This window comes from Akebia trifoliata, chromosome 3 (genome assembly GCF_017979445.1).
Source record: "Akebia trifoliata isolate Shusen 1 chromosome 3, ASM1797944v1, whole genome shotgun sequence".
In the NCBI taxonomy this organism is placed as follows: domain Eukaryota; kingdom Viridiplantae; phylum Streptophyta; class Magnoliopsida; order Ranunculales; family Lardizabalaceae; genus Akebia; species Akebia trifoliata.
Genome location: NC_141377.1, coordinates 9,424,643 through 9,438,358, shown reverse-complemented (window position 1 = coordinate 9,438,358; position 13,716 = coordinate 9,424,643).

The window sequence follows — 13,716 nt, the reverse complement described above, 5'->3', positions numbered from 1 at the left end:
ACCTTAATTCTTAGGAAAACACGATTAAAAATAGACTTCCAACAAAATTTACGCACATCAAAAGAAAAAAATTTAGAAACCCCATGACTAGAAAAATTGAAACTTCACATGAAATCACAAATTCAAATCGAACACAATCTAAACAAGTTGAAAATTTTTAAATAATACAAATTGAAAAATTAATATTAATTAACCAATCAAATTGAACTTTCAAATAAATTGACCAATCAAATCGAGCCTTAAAATCTTAATTAATTGACCAATCAAATCAAATCTCAATATTAAAGTTAAAATAACCAATCAAATCGAACAAATATTAAAATTTAACCTTGATCGTCCAATCGAATTGAAAATTAAAGTTAAACTCAACCAATCAATAGGGGGCTACCGAGTTGCAAGGATCATGGGATTGATACCCATATTATCATATAAGAAACGTGCAAAGAAAAAGGAAAAAAGGAAAATTTTCAAAACCAAAAAAAAAAGAAAATATTTTTGTTAAATAGAAAAAACGTGAAAAGGGGGAAGAGAGGATTTTTTAGAAAGAAAATATATAAAAAGAGGACGTTTTCTTCATTCTCCTCTCTCTCTTAGTGTGATAAGAAAAGGGTTTTTTTTTTCTCTTGTTCCTTAAAAAAAACATAGAATAACAAAAAAAAAAAGACGGGAAAGAATTAAATATCTCTCTCCAAGAACCCACGGTTTTCACCTTCCTCCATCACAACACTTTCTACTTATCTACTCTCTACCACAACAACCCCATCACCCTTCTTCCTACCATCAACACCTCTCGCAACTACCTCGGATCATGCCTAAAGGAATCACATAGCTACTTTTCAATTGTAGAGGTGAGTCTATCTTCTTACTTTATTTTTATTTATTTTTGTATTTTTACCCTTTATTCCTCTTCTCTTCCTTCCCTCTATGCTTTCCCAAATTGCTTTTCTTTTACTTTTTTTTTTTTAACCATCGTGGATCTATTATTAACTCTGTGGTTGACCAGTGTTCAACGCAGACAGTCATTTTGTAGACATGTGCCCTAAGGACACACGTTGCAATAAATAAACTTTGGAAATCAAAATCTTAGGATATTTTAGTAAAAGGTAATATTTTTAAGGGCATTTTCAGTATAAAATTCAATTTTCAAAAAGTGTTTTATTGTACTTTAACGCGTTCCCTAAGGGTACACGTTAACAAGACCCTTAAGATAAATATTTGTTTTCAAGTTTGACAAGGCAGGCAACCCTGTTTTACCAATTAACTAAGTCATGGCTCGTTGGTATGTTCATGGCCAAGTGCATCGGTAGGATTTTAGCCAAATCCTTTTAGCACCGACCATCAAGTGGAATACACCAAACAAGCTAAACATGTTGGGCAACCATAATTAGCATGATCGGTGTCGTCCATGATGAAAACAAATAAACCATTAGTCACCTTTAGAAAATTCAAACTAGGCTCAGGTTTTTAAATTAATATTAAAAGAAAAAATTCATGCATTTTTTATAATTATTTGATCCAATGTTTTAAAAATTGAGCCGGTTGTTGACTCATACGATTGATCAGATTGGTCCAAAGTGGTCTGACCGGTGGGTCAAACTGACCAGAACCAAAACAATCTCTGTCCATGTCTTGGAATATCCTTGTAAGACTACGCAAAGACATCCTTGTATGCCTGAAGGAACTCAATCAGGCTTCCTTTTTCTCTCCATCAAGCACAAGGACAAGTCAATCCAAACTAATTTAGGTATGAAAGATTAAGTAAGTAATTTTAGTTTCTTCCCAAAATTAGGTAACTTCAAATTCAAAAACATGATCCAATGCCACATGACGTAGATTACAAGATTTTAAGATTGGGGTCACTGGTTGAACCACTAGAACCTAACGGGCCAAATGGGTTTTTTTTTTGTCAACTCACCCAATAGAAGTTACCTAGTTTGGTCCAACCCGATCCAACCGACCAATCAATCCAATATAGTTTTTAAAACATTGATGATTTGATTTGTTTGATATTATTTTTCATCAAAATAGGAGTCAAATATCTATCCTCATTGAAAAATAGTTATAGATGAATGTAAAGTTATTATTTATAATAGGGAGATTTACCAAAACATGCACAAATTTTCAATTATTTACCAAAACGGTACACTGTAGCAATTAATCCGAAAACGGTAAATTTATCGTTTTCGGAATTAATTTTTTTTACCAAATCAGTAAAAATAGTAAACCGTATTTTTTTTGTTCCGAAAATAGCATTTTCTTAATTTTGACTGAAATTACCGTTTTGTCATCTCCTCTTTCATAAAAATTTCTGTAATTTCATTTGTAATGGTTTCCTTCGAACAACTTCTGCAAGAAATCGAAGGCGAAGAGGTATGCAACCTCTCTCTCTCTCTCTCTCTCCGTTGGGGAGATCTAGAAAATATTACAAGTTTCATTCTCTCTCTCTTTCTATCTCTTTCCGTTGTGAGAACGTGAGAAACTTGCAAGTTTCTCCGTCTTTGTCTCTCACTATTGTGGAGATCATGAGAATAATTTCGATCTATCTCTCTTTATTGTGGAGATCGTGAGAAATTTGAATCGAAATTGTTTGTGTATGTGTTTTGGAGTATTTGAACCCTAGATTGTAAATTCGATTAGGTACAATTAGGATTTGAATTTTTAGACTATTTAGGATTGATGTAAATTTTATCATTTAATGACTAATTTTTTGGATTGATTTGGATTTGTTAGAGTTTCATGTTTACTGTTGACTTTCTAGAGTTGTATTAGATTTTTAATGTTTAAAGAAATGCAATGATAATTTTTTCATTATTTAGTTTTATTAAAATTTTATAGAATTTTAAATTATAAGATGATATTTTTCTCATGAGTTAGAACTACAATTATTAGTGTCTTAGAACTTGATTATCGTGTAGCATTTAATATATTCGATGTATTTCTTCTTAAAGGTTCGATAGAATGTGTACCATTTTTTCTAGTATTTTTATAGATTTTTCATTTTGTCACAAATAATCTCACTCTTAGTATGAAAATACCATATGCAGGGAGAATCTAATAAATGGATAAAAGGAAGATTTCGTTAATATATTTTTATGATGGAGAGATTGTAAACCCATTTGACGGGTTTAAGTATAGTGGTAAATGCAAGAATAAGTATGTTAGATGTGATATTTCATTTAAAATATTTACCGACATGATGTATGAAGTCACCGCATGTAGTCGAGATGAGATAAATTTGAAGTTAAAATACTTATATAGAATTAGCCCTCCATTTGTCGAGATAAATATAGAAAACGATGCAGACATTAAAGAGATGTTGTTTGGAGTACCAGAAGATTCCCAAATCATATACATTTTCATCATGAAATCTCGACACCTTGTTGAAATGAAAAATGATACCAAGTGTATGAACTATGAATTGTATCCTAGTCTTTTGTTTTGAGTCTGATCCCAATTCAAATATTTGCCTAGAAAAATATAATGGTCATAATATATGTGAAGATGGTTGATTATTACAAATGAATTTTAGTTTTAAGCTAAGATACCTTTTTAGGGAGAGTAGTTCGCCTTCTAAAAATGAGAGAGTTTTCTTAGGTTCCCATTTCTTACAATTCCTATCGCAGATCAGGTTTGTTGATCTATATTTGGATTACCATCCTGATATTTTTAGCGAGATTATGTATCTTGTTCTTGATATTGTTAGTGATGGACATTGCTATTGAGTTTTTATCGATATAATTCCCCTTTTGGATGTAAATTTGGCATTCATTGTTGTTGCCACACATTTGCTCTGTTTCTCTTACCTTTGTCCATGTTGAAGTTAGGATATTATTAGTTTTAATAAAAATCTGTACATCAGGGCTCAAGATTTCAAATTCCAAATCCCCTTTCGACAGGAAGAAATAAACATTCACAATGAAATTGGACACTTCATAGTGTAACTTTGAAGCTTCACTTATTGTTTCAACCTTCCAAAATTAACCCCACCAAGCTTGTGAATAGAGGGAAATACGACTGATTTAAGCTGAGCTTGAGTATAAAACTTTTGAGGTCAATGCTTGAGTGTTGTATGGGTGTTAGCACAAATTCATAATCTATTTGGAAGCGAGTATTATCCAAGTCTTATGCTCAAACAGAAACAGTAATAGTGGTTTTTTACTTGTAAACCCGTGCAAATATCCTTCAAATGCTTAATTACAGTACATACATCATGTTTTATACTCAAAGTGTCATATATTTAACCGATTTACAGACAAATTGCTCAGTGGTAATAGTGTGGATTTATGCCCATCTCCTTACCATCGGTGGGACCTATAAGAATGCACCTTTAAAGACTTAACAGAGTTACCGTACTGTTCGTGATGGTCTTGTGGATGGTGTTCCATGGTAAGGCTTCCGACCTTTATTTTTGTAACTGCTCTATTTTTGTTCTCTATAGCTCTAGATTTTGTTAATTTATTGTTGTTTTGGGTAGCACTTGCATTGTTTAATATGTGATTCAGTTGTGTGTCAATATATAATATATTAAATTTGTAACCAAGATATGAGATCCAGTTGTGTATAGCCGTACATGATCTTTTTCATTATATAACATCCCATGGTATGGATGTATGGTTACACATTACTAGGACGAATCCTACCCACTAAATTCGTGTAGTATACCTATATGCATGTAAGATAGTAATTTTCTGATTTCTGAAACATGTATAAATCAGTTCTATATTTCAGTGATTTGTTAAGATACATGTATTTTTCATACAAGTATATCACGCACAAAAAATGGTGACATAGGAAGACAATGAAAAATCTTTGAATGGTGTCTTCTAATGTACATCTAACATGTAAGGTCTATTCTACCTCAAATTTTCAGCATATAACCAATAAAAAGTGTTGCTAAATTTTTCTTCAATGTATTTATTTATAAAATGTCAATTTTTCCATTTATACTAGCATTACGACATTGACTAAAATAGTTCTGATCTAATGTCAGAAGGAGCCTTCTGATATTGACTAAAATAGTTTTGATCTAATGTCAGAAGGCTCCTTCTAACATTGATTAAAATAGTTCTGATCTAATGTCAAAAGGAGCCTTTTGACATTAAGTAAAATAATTCTGATCTAATGTCAGAAGGCTCCTTCTGACATTAACTAAAATAGTTCTGATCTAATGTCAGAAGGAGCCTTCTGACATTAAGTAAAATAGTACTAATCTAATATCAGAAGGTTCATTATGACATTCACTAAAATAGTTATGATCTAATGTCAAAAGGAATCTTTTTGACATTGAGTAAAATAGTTCTGATTTAATGTCAGAAGGCTCCTTCTAATATTGACTAAAATAGTTCTGATCTATTAAATTTTTAATGTTTAAAGAAATGCAATGATATTTTTTTCATTATTTAATTTTATTGAAATTTAATAGAATTTTAGATTATAAGATGATATTTTCTCATGAGTTAGAACTACAATTGTTAGTGTCTTAGAGTTTGATTATCGTGTTGCATTTAATGTGTTTGATGTATTGCGTCTTAAATGTTTAATAGAATGTGTACCATTTTCTGTATATATTTTTATAGATTTCTCATTTGGTCACAAATAATCTCATTCTTAGGTGCTGTTTGTTAAACTGAAAAAAATAAGTGCTGAATAGCATTAAGCGCTGAAACTTATAAGCGCTGAATTTAAGTGCTAAAAAAGTTGTTTGTTTAGATGTTGAATCATGTTTGTTACACATTGCTGAAACTGATAAATTGTCTTTGTTACCCTTACAATCATATTATACATTGTTTGCATGTTTTAAATGCTTATTTATTATCAAACACAATAAAATATATTATTTCTTATAAAATTAAAATACAATTTATTTTTAAATAATAAATAATACTCAAATCTTCAATTTATAAATAATAATTTCTATTTATAAAAGCCCACAAATTTCAAATTAAAAATAATAATGTCATACAAGTCACCAAAATTTGAAATCAACTTTAAAAAGAACTTAATTTTTTATGAATAATTTTCGATGGAAATGAAGGATGTGTAATTATAAAAGCACCGTATGAATTAATAAGGGCAACCCACACTATAGCCATTTTTTGTTTTGTTTTATATGGATTAAAATTTTTGGAATGACCAAATTTTTAGTGAGGATAATTTATATGGTCTAGAGATCATCCTCACCAAAAATCAGTTTATTTTGAAACTTCTAACTCGTTAAAAATAGTTTTCAAAAAAAAAAATGGACAATTTACGATTCTTGAACTTGTTTTGATAGGGTTAAAAGTTTCAAGATGTGCTGATTTTTTGTGAGAATGATCTCCTCATTGTAGAGATCATCCTCACCAAAAATCAACTCATTCCAAAAATTTTAACCCATATAAGACAAAATAATTTAGCTATGGTGTGGGTTTATTAATTTGTGGGGTGTTTATATACTTATCCATGGGATATAAGAGGTAATATCCTTTTAAGAATAAGGGCATAGTTGTCCATGCTCAAAAAAACAAAGGGCATACTTGTCCGTGTTGAAAAAGCGAAGTGCTTACCGCTTCAGCACTTTTTTTCAGCATCAAAATAGTGCTGAATTTTTTTCACTTATTTTCAGCAATAAGCACGAGTAAACAAACGCGCTATTTTGACAAAAGTGCTGAATTTAATTTTTTTCAGCAATAAGCACTGAAAAATAGCGCAAACAAACACCTCCTTAGTATGAAAATACCATATGCAGGGAGAATCTAATAAATGGATAAAAGGAAGATTTCGTTAATATACTTTTATGATGGAGAGATTGTAAACTCATTTGACGGATTTAAGTATAGTGGTAAATGCAAGAATAAGTATGTTGGACGTGATATTTCATTTAAAATATTTACCGACATGATGTATGAAGTCACCGCATGTAGTCGAGATGAAATAAATTTGAAGTTAAAATACTTGTATAGAATTAGTCCTCCATTCGTCGAGATAGATATATAAAACGATGCAAACGTTAAAGAGATGTTGTTTAGAGTACCAGAAGAGTCCCAAACCATATACATTTTCATCACGAAATGTCGACACTCTGTTGAAATGAAAAATGATACTAATTGTACGCATACATAGAATATGTTTGAAAATAGGTATGAGATATCATGAACTCGTATCTATTATAGAAAAAAATTTATTTGTTCTATTTTATTTGTGATTGATACGAATGATTTACGATTTTACACATGCAAAAGGAAAAAAATGTTAGAGTCGATTGTGGTCCCTTTGAAATTGTTGAAAATAGAAAGATGTGTAACTAGATTCGCTATTTCTTTAATTTTATTTTAAATTAAGAACTTGTTGTAGTCTAAGTTATATCGATGCGATTCATCTCTAATTATTGTTTCAATCTCATTTATAAAGGAATGTTGAAGATAATCCTATTTCAACAAATCCAACTAAGGGATGCAATGATACTGAATGAGTTCCAGATTCATGACCTATTAGGTTAGTATATGAAACTAGGCATACGCTAGGGTGATTCGAAACTTATAAAATCATATATAAATTTTTCATGAATTTTTTATTCATATTGTCATGTCTACAGTAAAGTTGGGAGTTCAATTTATCCACCCACATATCAAAATGTTCCAAATTCAGATCCCTCCAATCCAGACCTATGCATCGATATTTCAGGATGTTCAACCCCTATGTATGTCTACTCGTGTTATTTTCTTTAATTAATCATCTTAGAAATATTTCTAAATTTGGCACGTCTATGTTTAGGTACAATTTTTCTTCTACAATGAATTGTCTGTTTGATGGTGGGGATATTGATATGGGTGAGGGTGTTTGCTCTCGTAGAGAAAAAAGTAAATTCTTTGAGTCACGTAATTCATCCGAAAAGAAAGTCTCGAAAAATAGGTCATGTAGTAGTTCCGACGCAAGAGAGGAGTTTAGTTGCAATGAAAACATGTGATTAGATTTTGATAAAAGATCTGATGGTATTGAATCTGACAATATGTGGGAAAAAGCTTTTGATGAAGGATACGATAGCCCATATTTTGAGGATGAAGTTATTGAGTTTTCTCTTAAAAATCGTTCTAGAGGAAAGATGGAATTAAAAGTTGGAAATACGTATGGTTCAAAAAATTTGTTTCAAGTAGCTTTGAAAAAGAGTGTGCGATGTTGTCAAACTTTCAAATTGAAATCATAAGGACTTGTCACACAACGATCTCAGCCAAGTATGTTAACCAAAGTTGTCATTGGTGCATTCATGCTACTAAACTCTGCGGGGTTCCAACTTTTAAAATAAAGAAGTTAATCTCCAATCATACGTGTGCATTACCAACACGTGGTCGTGACCATAGGCAAGCTAGTAGTCGTTGGATTGCAGTTCAAGTGAAGGTGACTTTGAAGGAACATCCCAATATGACACTTGGCCAAATTATCACGTATATTCAAAAACACATTGGTGCTACAATTTTGTATCGTAAGGCGTGGAGGGCAAAAGAGCTTGCTATATCGGAATTGGTTGGTTCATGGAACGAGTCATATCGTATATTACCATCATATTGTGCAGAGTTAATACGTGTTGATCCTGATGCTGTCACTGTACTTGTATGTAGAGAGGAAGATAGGTTTGCGAGATTTTTTTAGAATTTTGGTGCTTGTATTAAAAGTTACAGAAATAATATAAGAGGTATTATATCAATTGATGCAGCCCACCTAAAATGTAAATATCGTGGCCAACTCTTAGTTACAACAGGCTTAGATGATAATAACAAGGTCTTCCCAATAGCCTTTGCGGTTGTTGAGAGTGAAAATACCGATTCTTGGTCATGATTTTTTCGAATCCTCGGAAATAGAGTTATTGGAATAGAAAGTCAGTTCGTATTGATATCTGATCGTCACCCAGGCATTCTGGAGAGTGTCCCTCTTATATTTTTCAACGTCATCCATAGGTTTTGTTTAAGACACTTATGTGATAACTTCGTACGTGAATTCAAAGACAACATTGCCAAACAGAAGATCTAGATGATGGGAAATATATATAGCATTCGAGCATTTGAACGTGAGATGCTTGAGTTGCGGGACACTCAACCCAAATATTACAAATGGTTAAGTGTCATCGATCAGAAAAAATGGACTAGAGCTTACTTTCCTGCCAAACAATATCGCATGATGATGATGAACATATCTGAATGTATGAACAAGGTTCTAAAGCTAGAAAGGGAACTTCCGATTACAACTCTTGTTCATGCAACACATATTAAGTTGTCTAAGTATTTCTTTGAGCTGTCTGAAGAATGAAAAATATTCAAATATCAGTTGACTCATTTTGCTCTGCGTGAAATTAAGAGATTTGATATTCCATCAAATTATGTGGATGTTCGTCAAACTAGAACGCATATTTACGAGGTTGGTGTACTTAAAAATAGATATGTTGTCGATCTGGGAAAGCTGAATTGCACATGTCGTCATTATGACTAGCTTGGTCTCCTATGCCTTCATGCCATTTCTGCTATCAAGCATGGTAAAATGTCACCGTATGATTTCTCAGAGGATTGATTCACAGTTGATCGATATCGAAAAACATACAAGGATTCCATCAATCCCACGGTTGATGAAAGTCAATTGATTGTTAGATATGATGATGTGATCGTATCCCCTCCAGATGTCCTAATTCAGCCAGGTAGGCCAAAGAAAAATAGATTCAAAAGACAGTCCGAGAAGCATTTATATTATCGATGTAGAAATTGTAGACGTCGTGGCCACAATCGTAGGAGATGTGTGTACCCTCCTACTTCATAATTGAGGTTGGCTTCTACTCAAAAAATAGTTATGAATATTTTTGTACAATCATATTACATTATGATATAGTGTCAAGAGGATCATTCTGACATTGTATAAAAGACATTCTAATATAATGTCAAAAGGATCCTTCTAACATTGTATAAAAGACATTATGATATAATGTTAAAAAGATCCTTCTGACATTATATCAGAATAATTGTATTCAAGTGTCCATAGGATGAAATGTAGAAAGAGATATTTTTGAGAAATAATGATCTTTTTATTTTACTTGAGGTGTCTATATGAATCATTATGATAAAATTAGTTATTTTTTATGAATTCAATGTCAACAAGATCTTTCTAACATTTTATTTATTCATTGTATTCAATTGTTCATAGGATCAAATATTTAAGAATTTATAAATGGCTGAACATCTATTTCTTTTTGGTCAATGAACATATTTAAACAAATTTATATATTTTTTGGTTTATGAACATGTCTAAATAATCACTTAGGTATATGATTTTGATTTATTTTGTAAAATTATAAAGATGTTTAAACAATCAATTGGATTATGATGGTCCATCATTTTGTTATAGTATGAAGAATCACTTGTAGGCGTTTTGCAAATATGAGCTTATTACTATGTTTATGTATATTTTGATGGCTTAAATTTTGAACATTATTGTATAGGTATATTTGGATGGCTAAATACTATGTCGTATTCATTGGACGTAAGCCTGTGATATACTCTACTTGGGAAGAGTGTCATAGGTATGTCGATAGTTATCCTGGAGCATGTTATTAATCATTTAAAACCTGAGAAGATGATGTGAAACACTTTCTTAATGATCAAGTTCGTGGTGCTTGTCTGAATCAAAAGAAAAATGACAAGTTCGAGGCTTATGGGATGTCTTGTGTTTTGGTTGGTATTAATATGATTTTATTAGCAGTTTTATTGTTAGGTTTTTATGTAATGTGATGTTATTAGGAACAAACCTTTAAAATTGTAATTGAGCAATGACAACTCATTTTTGTTTAAAATGGTTGTGAATGATATAAGTAGATGTTTTACCCTCCCAAAAAGTTAAATAATATTCAATGAGATGCCTCTATAGAAGGTAATTTATAGAATTTTTTTTTAAATGATGATACGACCACCTTTCGTTTTACACAATTCTTGAGTTACTAGAATAGATTTTTATCTCTATAAACTATATTACATTATCTAAAGAATGATTTGTGTCCCTCTCTCCATTCTTTCATTATTATGACATTGTCACGTCCCTTCCATAATGAAATAAACTTGATTTTAAATTTGAGTTATAAGTTTGCATTGTCACTATCACTTTATTAACAAGAAAAAATAATACGTAATTACAACAGTTGCAGTGGGTTATATTAATAAACTTCATCTCCCATTTCAATAGTTGGGTCGTGTTAGTGAAAAAATAATTGAAAAGTATTCAACCATTTTTATTAATAAAAATAAAAATATTCTGATCCCATTCTTTAACAGATAAATAGTAAAAACATCCATATTTATATCACGCTCATACATCCTCCTACAAATATACTAGGGACTACTATATTGATTAATGTCGTTCTCCATATAATATAAAGAGCGAATATTGTTACTCTCTAATACTTCATCTATGAAATCAAAGTTCACATTTGGATGTTCCGCATAATCAGATCCTAGAATTTGTTGTCTACTTTTTCGGATAAATATCCATCTATTTTCATCATACATCCTATTAATGGCACTTTTGTATTTGTCTGGGTTGTCCCTGCTCATATACTCTCCTATCCTTTTTCAGAATAAATATGCACAGACTTCTCATCATACGCTTTAGTTTCTTACCATCATCGAGTAAATCTTACCAAAACGCATTTTTCCTAGCCTTCTCATTTTTATCGGTTGATTTGATAAGTTTTGTGTACATCTGAGGCTCGTAATAATCAAGTTTGAGCTCATCAACCTCATTCGATTGCATATTTGCCATGTTAAAACTTATATTCCTTTGTAAAAATAACTCCGAAGGTGTTTGTATTTTTTGGGTAAAAACACCTTCCTATTTATAGAATCTTAGACACGTTTATTGTAAAGCCTTATTTTATTCAATACATGAAAAATGTAAAAAATAAGAGATAATGACTTGACTTGACATATGTGACACATTGATTCTTTTGTCTAGTTTTACAAAATCATTTTTACAAAAGATCTGTGTAAATCTAAGTGATTGAATGACTTGACTTGATATTTGTGACACATTGATTCTTTTGTAAAATTTTGAGAAATTAATTTTTAAAAGATGTGTAAATCTAAGTGAGTGAATAACTTGACTTGACATCAATGACATATTGATTATTTTGTAAATTCTCAGGAAAAAAGTATTTTCAAAGATCTGTGTAAATCTGAGTGAATGACTTGAGTTGACATCTTTGACACATTGATTTAGGCAATTGAAATTTGTTAATTTTTTTATAAAATAGAAACATGTAACTCCAAGCCTAAAAAAAGGCAATGTCACAAATATCCTTCTAAAAATACATTTTAAAAAAAATTAATTTTTTATATCAAAATGATTTATATAAACATCTCAGGAACAATAGAAACATGATCATTTCTCATATAAGATCCATTTTGTACATTTCGAGAAATGTTTTAGTCTCTTTGGGATATTTTATCCCTGAACATTGATTCTTGCAAATTTGTATCCAGTCGACCCGTCATCTGTATCTATATTTTTAGGAAAATGTATGGAAACTTCTTGGTGAGAAGAATCAAGTGTCATTGTACTGTTAATCGTGGTTTATTTATATACTAAATTGAGAAGAATTTTGATAGAGATGTTGAAATGCATTTTGTTATTTCACTTGATTTTCATTGAATGGTAACCTTCTTTTAATAGGTACTTGTGTCCGAATAATCCCCACATTTTGTGTTGTCTATTACTTGCACGGATATAAATTATTCATTGAATGATATGTTGCAATCTTGTGATTTTTTTTTCATTTTATGAACTTCTTTCCTTGAGAATTTGTTGGGTTGCATCAAGAGATATTACGATAATAGTTAATTTTGGTTTGTGATGCTTGTGGTCATAGTCCCTAGTAAGTATTTGTTGGGTTGGTTTCAGCATGGCATTGAGTTGTTCATTTACGAGGTTGATTATATCCAATGGTTATAGCCATCTGATCAATGAAATATTGGATTGTTATGCTCTCCTGCCTAGAAATTTATATGAAGGTTCTTGTCTGAATGGTTATTATTTAGTCAATGATATGCATATTTTGAACCTTTTAACATTAAATGAAAACTATTTATTAAATCTGAGGTATGTTATTCAATGTTCAATTGTGTTGTTTGAGATTCAAGTCCTTTGTGGAATATCATCTTTTTAATTACTAATTATTTTCTATTAGACATTGATAAAATTGTTATATTAATAACCATCAAAAGACTAAATGGTGTTCTTTGATCATTTAAGTAGTTGATATTGATATTGAAAAGTGAATATCAATATGAATGTTTTATTTGGTATATAAATCTTTTGTAGCTTCAAGTGAAATACTTTGTATAACTTCAAGTTTAAATGCAAACATTAATGCAATTTATATGATTCGCGTTATTTATTGTAATAGTAAGTTCCAAAACATGCAAATAATATGACCATTTATTTTATTTTCTAAGGCAAAAGCCAAGGAGACCAGCGATATATAGGTGTATTTTAAAGGTTATTCTTTGATCATCTAATCTATTACCCAAATTACCAATACAACGTGAAGCGAATGATGGGTACTGTTGTAGTTATTATTATAACAATTTTTTATATGTATATTAATCTATACATACTTGTTTTAATGTTTGTAATAGATGATCAAAATAGTCCCTTGTTAAGTCCATTTAAAGGACTGGTCAGACCAATCAATATATTATTATGCATTTT